Consider the following 12,643-nt stretch of genomic DNA (forward strand, 5'->3'; position numbering starts at 1 on the left):
TTCATTCTTTTGTTCGGAGGAGTTCTACTTCATTGATTAACAAAAGAGGGGATATAATTTTTTTCAGCCCCTTTTGAAAAGCCTGAAATGTCAAGCCTTTTAAAGGAGATTATTCTGCCTGCGCGCCATGAATGGAGCCCAGGGTAACCTTTTGTCTACAATTAAATATTCCAGCATAAATATAAAAGAAAATCAGAGATGGGGAAGATTGAGTCAGGAGAGATGGGAGAGGTAGATCCTGCGGCCGATAGCGGCAGCAGCAGCGGCTCTAATTAGAAATGCCAGGCGGGCTGCAGCGTCACAACGCGCCGCGGCAGAGAGGAGACAGGCTGCGAGGAGGAGGAGGAGGAGGAAGAGGAGGAGGAGGAAGAGCAGGACAGGGGAATATCTGCTCATCTGGCCGGCCGACCGGCGGCCGACCGACCGGGAGCCTCCCAGCCTTCCTCTGGGCTCACAGCAGGTATTTCTGGACACTTTGTCTTTTGTTTCCGCCGCTTGTTTGATTTTTCTGCTTTGTTGTTGTTATTTTTTTGCGGGGATCTTCGCGACAGAGAGGAAGAGTTTGAAAGGCAATGCCTTGTGGGAACTGCATAAGCAGCCAGAGCTGAATGGAGGAGGAAAAGTTGGTGATTCTCAGCCTGATTAGGAATCACAATGGATACTTCAGGGACAGTCGGGATATTTCCCCCTTATTTTTATTATTATTGTGATGATGAACTCTGGAGGCAGACTGCAGGAGATAAGCAGCGACGAATCAAGTTTTAGTGTTTGTGTTTTGGAGGCAAAGTTTTGCATTTTCCTGCAAAAGTCCAACTAATTATAAGAGATGTGATGTGAAATGTGCTGAGTCATGTTTTGACCTCCTGTCGGGGTCATTTCCCAGAGTGACCCCCTGTGGAGGCGTGGTGCTGCTCTGACGTGTTCATCCCTCTCTAAAAACTTGGTTCTGGATTTTCATCTGGACTTTGTTCTGCTTGAGTTCGGTTTGTTCTGTTTGAACCATAAAGAACTTTATCATGTTGCCATTTAAGCAGATTTTAATTAAAGGTGTTTTTAATTAGCAATTTAATTCACAAATCACATGAAATGATGATAATATGTAAAGTTTAAGTCAAAATTTCACAATTAAAACTATTTTTGTTGTAAAAAATATGTTTTTTTTAATCAGCCAACATCCATTGAGAAACTTTGATCAGCAATAAATGTCCTACATTGAGAGTCTAAAGTGTTTTAATTCTCATTATAATTCTGAAATCTCATAAAATGCAAAGTGTAAGTAAATATTCAGAATTGAAACTGATATTATGTAGTTTTCAAATTGACCAAAACCTCAAAACACAAAGAAAGAAAATATATTTACTTCATTAATGCATCATCTTTGTGAACTCAGGACATCAGATGGCAATTTCTGCAAACAGATTTGAATAAATTTTAAAGTGAGAGTCATTTCTGTTTCCATAATGTCTGTGTTTACAGGTCAGAAACAAAAAGTTTTAATGATCTATTTTTAAATGCATTAAAAACAAAAACTCTCTCAATATTTGGTTAAGAGTTTGAACATAGAGTTACTTTTTCAGTGCATGAAATCAGATGAAGTCAATGTAGACACAAATAGAAAGACATAATCTTTGAATTTCTTAATTTCCTATTGCATTCAAAAAAAGAAACTCCATAAATTTCTCTGCTCCTTTTTAACAGTTTTCCCAAAAATTGGTCAAAATCAGTTTTGGTAATTGGTTTGAGTCAAGACTTCGTGTCATGTCAGCTAAATGCTGAAAGTTTGGACTCACAGCATCGTTTTAAATAACCAGATGAGCAAACGTCTGTTTATTTAATAAGCTGTGATGATGATGATGATGCCGTTTAACTGTAATTGCTTTCATCTGATAGATTTCTGAAGCAGTTTGGAAAAACAAACCATCAGGTCAGAAAGAGAAACGTTAGAGTGATGAGATCCTGCTGGCTTTTTGGCTGCGGCTCGTTGATATTTAAGGTAATTTGTTGTTAAATCAGTTCAGTTACCAGATAAAGTCACTGTAAGCTAAACTGTATTAGAATAAACTTCATGGAGGTTTAACGGGCAACAGCGTTTTCTGATTTGCTTGAGTTTTCCTTCTTGTGTCCAGAATGATTTATGACTCCTCATAAACACTGGTAAGTTAAATTTGATTATTTTTCCTTGTTTTGTTCTTTTAGATTTTGCTTTACTCTGCTGTTAACTAAAATCACTGGAATGACAGCAACTTTTTACCGTTTTATTTGCGCTCTCTGAAGAAGTACAGATTAAAAAGCATTTTGCGAAAGTTGAGCATATCAAACTTTTTAACGGCAGACTGAACGGCCCGATTCCAAAAGCCCGATCTCTGCCATGTGGCACAAAACCGGATCGATTTCAGAGCATCTGCAGCTTTTTTATCCGGCTTTTACGTCACTGGTGCGAGACATGCGTCATAATTCTGCACCAGAAAAAAAACAGATGCTGTAAATGAGAACGTAAACAAGGACTGAAGACTGTAATTATGAACGTATGAAGGAAATCTGCGCCAGTGAAATGCATCACGTCACAATCGCTCCACATGCAGGCAGTCTGCAGTCAGTGAGAGTTTTCTCACTGTAACATCAACATTTCCCCCAGAATTCTGACTTTTTTCTCAGAATTTTTACTTTAATCTCAGAATTCTGACTTAATGAGATTTTTATGAAAACATCAGAATTCAGTTTTTTAAGTGGTTATGGCGAGGAGGAGAGAAACACCGTTGTTATACATGTTGACCTTATCTTTTGCTTCACGTAACTCAGTGACAAATCGAACAGCTTTAGTTTTTAATAAAAAACATATTGGTACAGAAATTCCCAGTGACTGCATGGCAGGTATTCCTACATCCAACAAACACCTTTCAGTTTTCCTCCAGTCATGTCAGCATTCCTCGGCCCTGCGGGGTGATGGAACATGAGAATTGCCCCGGGGCGGGGCATGTTCTGCCACCTTTCCAGCACATGTGCATAAATCTGCCGTCGCTGCGTCCCAGCAGCGTTTCCTCCCAGAGGCTTTATCGCCGCCGTGCGCCGGCCTGATTGGAGGCGACAGCGGTAATGACTGCAGGTCAGGAGGTCGCAGCTCTGTTATGATAAGTAAACTGAGGTCACGCGCTTAAACGGCGGGCGGCTCTGACAGCTGATGATACCTGATAAGAGACCATGAATAATGTTTTCTTATTTTAACAGCCTGAATAAAAAATTATTCAAAATTTGAATATGGTTTCTGTAGCGTTGAACTCTAGATGACCTTTAAAGTCAAGCGACTTTAAGGAAATAACAGTTAACGAGATTTGTTTGTTTAGTTAATTTAAGGGTATAGCAGAATTTATAATAAATCTTCAGAATTCCCACATTTCTTTTTTTTACTGTTAATTTAAGCTTAAAGCGATGTAACGTTTATAAAATATGTTTTTTTACATATTTGTTCAAACTGTCACCATGTTCTGATCGTCTGTTAGAGTCGGTTTGATTTTAAACCAAACATTTGTTACATTTTCAGCTGCTGTGGTTCTTCCTCACTTTACTGTGTCAAACCCAGTTCCCCTCCTCGCCTGTGGGGGCGCTGCACCGAGAACTACTGCAGGATCCGACAAAGAAAACCTGTGAAGACATCGAGTGCAACTTCCTTCTTCACAAAATGTAAACAAAAATGGATTTTAGTGGGTGCAGGATTTCTCTTTTGCCTTTGGTAAAAAAAAAATACGAGACATTTCTCCTGCTAGCGCTGGACTAGCACGTTTGTTTTGGTTGTATTTACCCAGAATCCCCTGTGCTGTAGTCCACTTCCTGCTTTTAGAGTGGTCTTCTGAATATGCATTCAGAACACTAAAGAGTTCATTTCAACCGAACTGAGACTTAGATTTGAAGGTGAGCCAGAATTGGGCTTTTTTGGTCTGAGTCAGAGTTCGATTCACGCTTCCACAAATGAACCGAACTTTTTACGCAAATGAATTGGAGTTCAGTTAAAGAGGACGAAACAGGACTGGTGTGAATGCACCTTAAGAAATCTTTTAACCTCTAAAATCTCATGCGACTCTTTTTTTTTTTTTACATTTTGTGTTCAGAGGTTTTTGTGTCGATTCCTTCTGTAGTGCATGCGGCGCCCCCCACAGGCGAGGAGGGAAACTGCTTTTCAATTTGTTTGGCTAGTTCAACTCATTGCAGTGTGAAAGAGAAGTAGCTGAAAATTAACAAATGCTGCAATTTTGGTCCCAATTGAACGGAGTCTACCAAACTATCAGGTGTGAAAACAGTTTTTAGGCTTGGAACGCCAAACCACGGATCCGTTCACACCGAGCCACGGATCCGTTCACACCGAACCACGGATCCGTTCACACCGAGCCACGGATCCGTTCACACCGAACCACGGATCCGTTCACACCGAACCACGGATCCGTTCACACCGAACCACGGATCCGTTCACACCGAACCACGGATCCGTTCACACCGAGCCACGGATCCGTTCACACCGAGCTTTACTTGCAGATCGACAGCTCTCGACTAAAAAACATGCTGTTTGCATGACGGGTGGGTATGAGTTTGAAAACATTTCTCTGTCATGCCTGCTGTTAGCATGTGCTTGTTCTAAATACAAATCAGCACTTTCTTCTTTGAATTCCAATTTTGGAAATCAAAATTAAATAGTGTCTGAAGCAGAAAATATAGTGTAAAGTTGGTTTCGTTTTTTTACTTTTCCATTTTATGTTGGTTATTTCTCCAAATCAAATGACTTTATACAAGCAGATGATCACAACGAATTACTGACATCTGAGCATCAAATTAATACTAAATAGACATCTTAGTAAAATGACAAATCACAATAATGATGATGATTGATTAACTCTATGTTTGTGCAGCAAAACCTTTCGCTTGTTCTGCTACAAGGTTTTCAGAGAACCAACCAGCTCCTCACATTAACAAAAACCAGCAAAAATAACTTTCTGTAGTATTGGAACCAATAAAATTAAAATTTTATCAGTACAAACTTTCAGAGTTGATATGAATTTTGTTGGATTTCATAAAAGCGTGGGGATGGAGCAGCTGGTTGGCCTTTCATGACCTCTGGTTGTTTTTATCTTTCAGATGATACTGAATATTTTTGTGGCATAAACAAAAATGGTTTTAGACCAATCTTATTTTAGTAGAAGAAGATGGAGGAGAAACTTCACTCAGGTTTGATTAACTTCAGTCAGTTGTCTGCATGAGACATGTTTTATATTTATACATATTTAAATATATTACTTTGTTTCAACCAGCCAATCCTCTGAAAAATGTTAGTTTCAACTTGACAAAACTGAAGGAATGAGACGGTGAATCCTTTGCAAAGCACCATAAATTAATATTTCAAAATCCTGGAAAATGAAGGTGAGCATGTTAAGTTTTACAACAACGAAGAAACACAAGCGCTGGGTTTTCCACAGGCTGAGATTTCCAGGCAGCTGGTCACACAGACGGGAATCTACAGACACACAGAGCGCATTTACAAATCTGGCATAATGCTGATTTTTACTTTTCCCAAAGAAGAGTGCAATGCTGGCAGAAAGGAAACAAGAATTATTCAATCAGCTCTCCCTCCACATCCAGATTCGACTGCAGCCACGTAAAGCTGACCACCTAATCCTTTTATCAAACCCTCCGATGGCGCACTCGCACTGGAAATGCCTGGAGAGAGAAATAATATTAAGGTCATTTCTATCTCTGGTTTATTTTATCCTTCAAAAATAACCCATGCTTTCCATTTTTTATCTTGAGACAATAATTACTTCAGGTTTGGGGATGGGGGAATCAGCTTCTTAATATGAATGTCCTCTGCACACAGAGGGAAATCTCTGCCCTCATCAGTAATGACAAAATAATTTTTTTCTCATAAAACTAATATATATTTATATATATAAAATATAAAAATACATAATCTGTAGAAAGACATGCAGTCAGGTCTAACAGGTGTAAAGGTGAGTAGAAATAAAATGGCCATTAGTTGCTTTGGGAGCTTCTTGGAGTTTTATTTTATTTCCTACTTTGGTTTATTTTAAAAACAAATAGAATCAATTTTGGTTTTCTTTTGTATTTTTAGCTTTTCCTTGTGTTGCATTTATTTTCAAAAGGACTTGCCGTATTGGTTAATTATCATTACCTGTAGGGTGTTACCATACCTGTCCACTCCTTTATGTTAATAGTTTCTTGTGTTATTTTTCTATATATTTGTGTTTTACTTCCTCTGAGATTATTCCAGATTAAGAAATAGAATTTAATGGATGTGAGGTACTGTTGCTACACCCTCGTGTCCACTAGGTGGCGGTGAGCATCTTAAAGTTGTTTGCGATCCGGCATAACAAAAAAGAAGAAGACAAAGTCCACCTGTCTCTCTTCTCTCCCAGGTGAACCGTGTTTGTAATCAGCCGCCATCTTGTCAGAAAGACTCGTCAGTATGTTGCGTTTCATTTACCTGAGAGGCGGAATCTCGGAGCTGGATGTGACGTCAGCACAGAGGTAACGGACCGAGAGTTAACAGGTCAGAATTTCAAAATGGCGGCTCCCATAAACATCGTTTGCAATGCCGTTAAAAAGCATAATTTTAAGCTTTACTTTCCGTAATAGATCACCACTTTTTATTTGTTCAGTTTATAGGTCGATTTTTAGACTCACTTTTACTTGTTTGTGTTGTAAAAAAAACATGTTTCCACCACATATTGGTGCTTTTGCGGCGGCCATATTGGAAAAATGTCCCAAACTTCAGATGTAACATTTCTGACTAGGAATATAAATTATGCTAAATGTAAGATCAGCTCTGGGTGCGTTAAGACCTGTAATACAAACAGGGCTTAGGTTTCCCCTAAAGATAGATTTTAAAATAAAAATAAAAAACACAGAAATCTAATTTAGCAGAGGAAAAATGAAATAATTTCTACGTATTTTGGTCACAATTAGCGGAAAAATGATCATGTAGCCATCAGGGCAAGTGGTAAACTCTGAGTTGTACATAATGGTCTTAGCCTAATTATAAATAATTTAGTTAGAATATGTTCTTGCTTTCTTTCCTCGGGCGACGTGTCTGATAATCTGAAGAAAAGCGTTCCCACATCTTCTCCCAGTACTAACTAGAACCAGAAGTTGGGTTTTCAGTCACAAGTGTTGCGATTGCTAAGCTAGTTAGCATAGAAATCAATGATGGCTGATAAATGGTTTTCCTGTAGCTGTTATTTCTCCACCTTTATCATGGTTAGCAGCATACAGTTGATTGGCAGCGCTAAGCCCCGCCTCCTGGCTCTGATTGGTTGTTTTTGGCACATTTCTTGAGAGAGGAGATGGGAATCAATCTATTCGCATTCTATTCACAATCTATTCTGAGTCATAACAAACTGGTGACAATTTCAACAACTATGTAAAAAACCTAAAAATAAAAATCATGCTGCAGCTTTTTAGTGACCCTTAAAGAAGAAAAATAGTTTTCTTTCCGCTCAGCCTGAGTTATGGCTGACATTTTTACCTCGCTGATGGATCGGTCCGACCTCTGACCTCGACATGATGTAGCACCAGAATTTAACTGACCCTTTCCCATTAGACTTTTAGCCGCTGTGACCATGCAAGGACCCACTATTTCTCCATTTCTGCACTCTGTCAGGTGGGATGATGTGATAATGGGATAACAAGTCATAGTTTGCTTTGCTCTGTGTGTGTGTGTGTGTGGGGGGGGGGGGTGCATTTTCCTCTAGCAGCCTGTAATCCTCCAGTGGAAAATAAGTGCTGCATGAAGAGTATCAGCCTGTAAACGCTGTCTTGTAGCAGTCAGTCTGATTTGAGGAGTGTGTGTGTGTGTGTGTGTGTGTGTGTGTGTGTGTGTGTGTGTGTGTGTGTGTGTGTGTGTGTGTGTGTGTGTGTGTCGGGTAGTAACTAGGTACATTTACTTGAGTAACTTTTTTGAAAAAAAAATACTTTTAGGAGTATTTTTAGTACTCTGTACTCTGAGTAATTTTATTATGAAGTATTTTTTCTCTTAGTTGAGTAAAACTTCTGGATTCTTTAGTGACTAAATGAAAAACAAATATGTTTTAACCGAAAAGATTCACCATACAGACACACCTGCAGTTATTGTTAAAGCTTTATAAATTTTTTATTGAGAGAAACTGATTTGTTTTGCCTCATTTTGCTATTTACATAAATTATTGTCATTTGATTCTTAAAATACCAATATTTCCACATAGTTTTACATTTTAATTCATCTGATGATGGAATTTTTAAATATGAAATGATTGACAATTTGATCTGAGACTCTAGACTGGAGTCAACTATTTTTTTACTTTAGTAATTTCTTGTATCTCTAATTTGTACTTTTATTTGAGTAAAAATGTCAAAGTAGAGATACTTTTACTTGAGTATATTTTTCCCTTCTCTGGTGTGTGTGTTTATTGCTGCTAAGTGTTTATTGCTGCTAAATATCTGACCCCAGTAGCAGCGGATCAGGTGAATATTAACACGGTTTCTCTTAGAACCAGAAACATTTTGCGGTTTGTTTCAATCAAGGTGATCAACGCTGTGAGGCATCGAGACAAGAACGGAGGAGATAAAGGAAGCGGGCGCTTCTTTCAGAGTTCTCCATCTCAGCCGTGTAAGAAAGCCGCCAAACCAATAATTTTGTCAAGTTCTTTTTTTAGCCGAGCGGCTGAAGCGTCTTTGGATTGCCACACGTATAAAGGCAGCCCATATAAAGCCATTCACAGCAGTGAATGAGCACGCCATCTGTGGAGCTTTCTTATTTCCTCTTCTCTTTTCTTCTCCTCCTTTTTCAAGCCTTGTAATCAAATTTGAGCAAAATCAAATGGCGGGAGGAAAGAAGGAGAGCAGTGGGGGGGAGGAGGGTTCAATGAAAGTACCTTTTGTTGGTCTGAAACGAGCAAGTAATTTACAAAATGCCCTCCCTTTGTGCAGGGGGCTAAAGGAAGAAAGAAATCAGTAGCTTTTAGAAGCTAGGCCTTGCGCTGCGACGGGCAAGATAATGAAAGCCGCCTTGTGTTTGTGGGCTAGAGAGCATCTCAAAGGCAGACCGGGCCCGGCTCAGGGTTAGCTCCACCGCTAGAAAAAAAAAAAAACACAAAACAAAACCAAAAGGAAGAAAAAAAATGTTCCTCAGTATGTGTGTGAGTTTGTGTGTTTTTGTAAAGAGCAGCAAAACAAGTGTAGTCTTAGCAGACAAGCTGAGGAGAGGAGAGGAGCAGAACATCTCCTGATTCCCTCTCACCTGTTGTCCCGCTGCAGACGGAAACCCCTCGCCTCCGGAGTCTGGAGCCACGATGAAGCTGAGGAGGAAGGGGCAGCGTTCATACGAAATCATTGTGCTGCAGGATTACTAACTACGGAGGATTGGATCGGACCGGCTGCAGGGCGACAATCGTGGATTTGCTCACAGCGGGAGAGACGGCTCTGGCTAAAGGTCAGTAACCTTCACCTTTAATGCACATCAGACGTAACGTTACCCGTTGTTTATCAGTAAAACCTGCCGGATATTAAACAGGTGGAGAGAATGTAAAGTCTTTGTGTGGCCTGCAGACTGGCTCCTGATTTCCAGCGGTTGGAATGAAACCAGAAGTGATCTGCGCTCGGTGAGTCCTGCTTATTTTCTCAGCTGTTTCTGCCTCATCCTGCTGCAGTTTGTCCTGTCAAAATGACAGCAGTTCAACTTCCTTTCATATCAGAGAAGAGCATTTTTGTTTCTCGGACACTCAAATTAATCTGTTTCAGCAGGAAAATCCCATTGAGGTTGAAAATATCTTGTTTACAAAACAGAAAAAGTTAATACACTCAGAAATAAATTAGTTAAGATTCCTTAATTAAAACATTTACAGATTACTAATTTTTCAGAAGGAGTAATATGTAAATATTTTAAAAACATTTAGTCACAGTAGCTCCTTTCAGTTCCAAGAAGATGGAGCAGAAAACTGAAAAATTGTCTTTCCAAGTTCAGTTCAGACTGAAGTTTTAAAGCATTGAAAGACATTTTGTGTTATTTTACTCAGAAGATGATATTGTGACATAACCAGAGAGTCTTGTGGGTTTTCTAACTCTCTCCGTTTACCTGAATGTTGTAAAACCAAGAGGAAAAGGAAGAAACTTTTAAAGTCTGAATACAGATGGGTAAATTTTCCAGGTTTGCTGCAAAAATGTGCAATCGTTTTAAACAGAAAACTAGTAAAGCCAAATCCCAAAATTGAGACATTTCTTGTGTTTTTTACTGAGACTTTAATTTTTCTGTTTCCAAACTCGCATCTCCTGCTGCTGGTTGTTGGAATGGTTTTCAACACAGTTTAACAATTTCAGCTCTGAGGCGTCCAGGCTTGATTGGACGTTATTATTTTGATGTACATCATTATGTTTGTAGGTTTGTGTGTGAATGCCTTGTATTTTGAGTGCTGGAATCGAAACATGTCTTAGTATTTCTGCTCGGACGACAAATGTAACTTTTTGTTTTATGTGAGATTTTCCATCTGATGACAATCACTGTAAAAGATGCCAAAAACAAAAAGATTTTCTGACCCAATAGAATAATTTTTTACTGGGAAAAATGGAAGCCTGAGATCACAAACTAATCAATACAACATTATATTTTAATCAATTCCCTGCAGTCAGTTAGCTAGCAACACAGTTGGCTGAAAGAGGAAGTGAAGCCACTGTCTGTACACTGCAAAAAAAACTAAATCTAACTGAGTATTTTTAGTCTGGTTTCTCCTGCTAATATGTTATGACATTTCAAATGAGACAAAACTAGCTTATGTAACTTTTCAGCAAGATATAGTCGGTTGTTTAGTCAATAAATACTTAATATTGATGAAAAAGTTCATTAGCAGATTATTTAAAAAAATTATCGTAAGTTAAATAATTTGCTAGTTATGAATATTAAGGATTTACTGACCTAAATCAGACTCCAGTATTTTGCTAAAAAGTTACTTGTTCGTCTTATTTCAAGGTATTTTAGTGGAAAGTAGACCAAACACACTTGGTACAATTTTGTGTTTTTAATCAATATTAAGCAATTATTGACTAAAAACAAGCTGCTATATTTTATTGAAAAGTTAGTTGTTTTTGTCTGATTTCAAATGTATTAAATATTTGAAACTAGACCAAACATACTTGGTCAGATTCTGTTTTTGCAGTGCTTGGCTGTAAATGTAAACAAGTGAAGTAACTGGAAGTAAAAATCCACATTAAATCCTCAAACAACAACTAAATTAAACCTATTTTCCATCTGGATCTTAATTTACTCGAGGGTGAAATGTTTTCATCTCACTTCACTTTTTAAACTAAGTGAACAACAAACTAGCACGCAGCTTTCCCGTGAGCTGATTTCTCAGTTGGCACATTAAAATGTCAGAATTTGCACCAGAACAAAGTGATTTGGCAGAATGAGTAATGAGTTATCTCCGAACCGCAACACGTCAGCAGACACAGCCACGCCGTCTCACTCACTTAGTCACATGGCATGCACCGTTGCTTTGACTGTTCCCAACAAGCCGCTGAAGCCCAAGCCAATCACAGGTGTGTCTGTGAGCCGTCAGCTAACGTCGAAAACAAGATTTAAACATATTCACTTACTTAATACTGCAAACTGACTCAGTTAAAAGATCTCAAGTCTTTGTTTATAAGTGAAATAATCTTCAAGTAGAACTGGAGCTTTTTCATCAATATTAAGGATTTATTGACTTGCAACAAGCTGCTGCATCTTCCTGAAAAGTTATTTGTAAGATAATTTTGTCTTGTCGACTGTCAATACTTGGTAAGATTTTTTTTGCAGCGCAACAGGATGAATATATATGTTGGTTTTGTGGAAAATACTAAAGACAATGACAAAAAAAATCAAATTGAAAACATGTTGCAGGGATTTTTTGTAACATTTTGTTGTGAAAATTCAATGCATTTTGTTCGAAAATGTTAGTTTGTTTATTATTTTTACCAATTTGGGAGACATATGCAAAACTGTGCGTGGTCTTTATGTTTTTTGGTGTCTGGAAAATCAGCAGGCACTGCTCTAAGATTTTATCATTTGTTTATTTTTTTAAATAAATGCAATGAATGTGTTTTGCGTGGCACATAGTTGGAGCCTAATCTGTTCCAGGAAGCACAACAGTCCATCTGTAAACACAGTAGCTGAGAATCTATTACAAATCTGCCCAGAACTTTGTCAGTTTTCCACAAATGTCCAAAAACATATTTTTGTAATTACAATGTTTCCTTTAAATTAGTGTATATAAAATCATATGAATGAGTTTGTGCACATGATAAGTCATGAGAAAGCGTTCCCACCATGAGCCGTCCACTACTTCCTGTCTTTTTCTTTGTGGTTTCTGCCAGTAGTAACATCCTGTTGTTAATCATGTGATGTGAAAAAAGCATTTCCATCGCAGTTTTGTGAAATAAACCAGTTTCAATACGGCCAAAAACCTTTTATCAAAACGTGAGCATTTCCGAAACTGGCTTCTTTCCATTCAGCAAATACATTTTTGAGATGTTAATTTGCTCAATTATATGGTGAATGGAAACGCAGCTACAGGAAAAATAGATTTAAAAACATTTATTTGGTCATTTTAGTCACATTCTGTTGGAGAACTTCAATGCA

At 38.2% G+C, this 12,643-nt stretch overlaps 1 long non-coding RNA gene across 1 annotated transcript in view; it reads left to right on the forward strand.

The window, feature by feature from the left end:
- The first annotated feature begins 8,558 nt into the window (after nt 1-8,558).
- Nucleotides 8,559-12,643, forward strand: part of LOC129372386 (uncharacterized) — a 154,897-nt gene continuing 150,812 nt past the window's right edge. Inside the window, exons 1-3 of the long non-coding RNA XR_008607244.1 lie at nt 8,559-8,644; nt 9,292-9,466; nt 9,583-9,635. This is a non-coding gene — a long non-coding RNA (uncharacterized LOC129372386). The remainder of the gene's footprint in view (nt 8,645-9,291; nt 9,467-9,582; nt 9,636-12,643) is intronic.

The sequence above is a fragment of the Poeciliopsis prolifica genome, unplaced genomic scaffold (assembly GCF_027474105.1).
Source record: "Poeciliopsis prolifica strain line A6 unplaced genomic scaffold, Auburn_PproV2 SCAFFOLD002, whole genome shotgun sequence".
Taxonomy (NCBI): domain Eukaryota; kingdom Metazoa; phylum Chordata; class Actinopteri; order Cyprinodontiformes; family Poeciliidae; genus Poeciliopsis; species Poeciliopsis prolifica.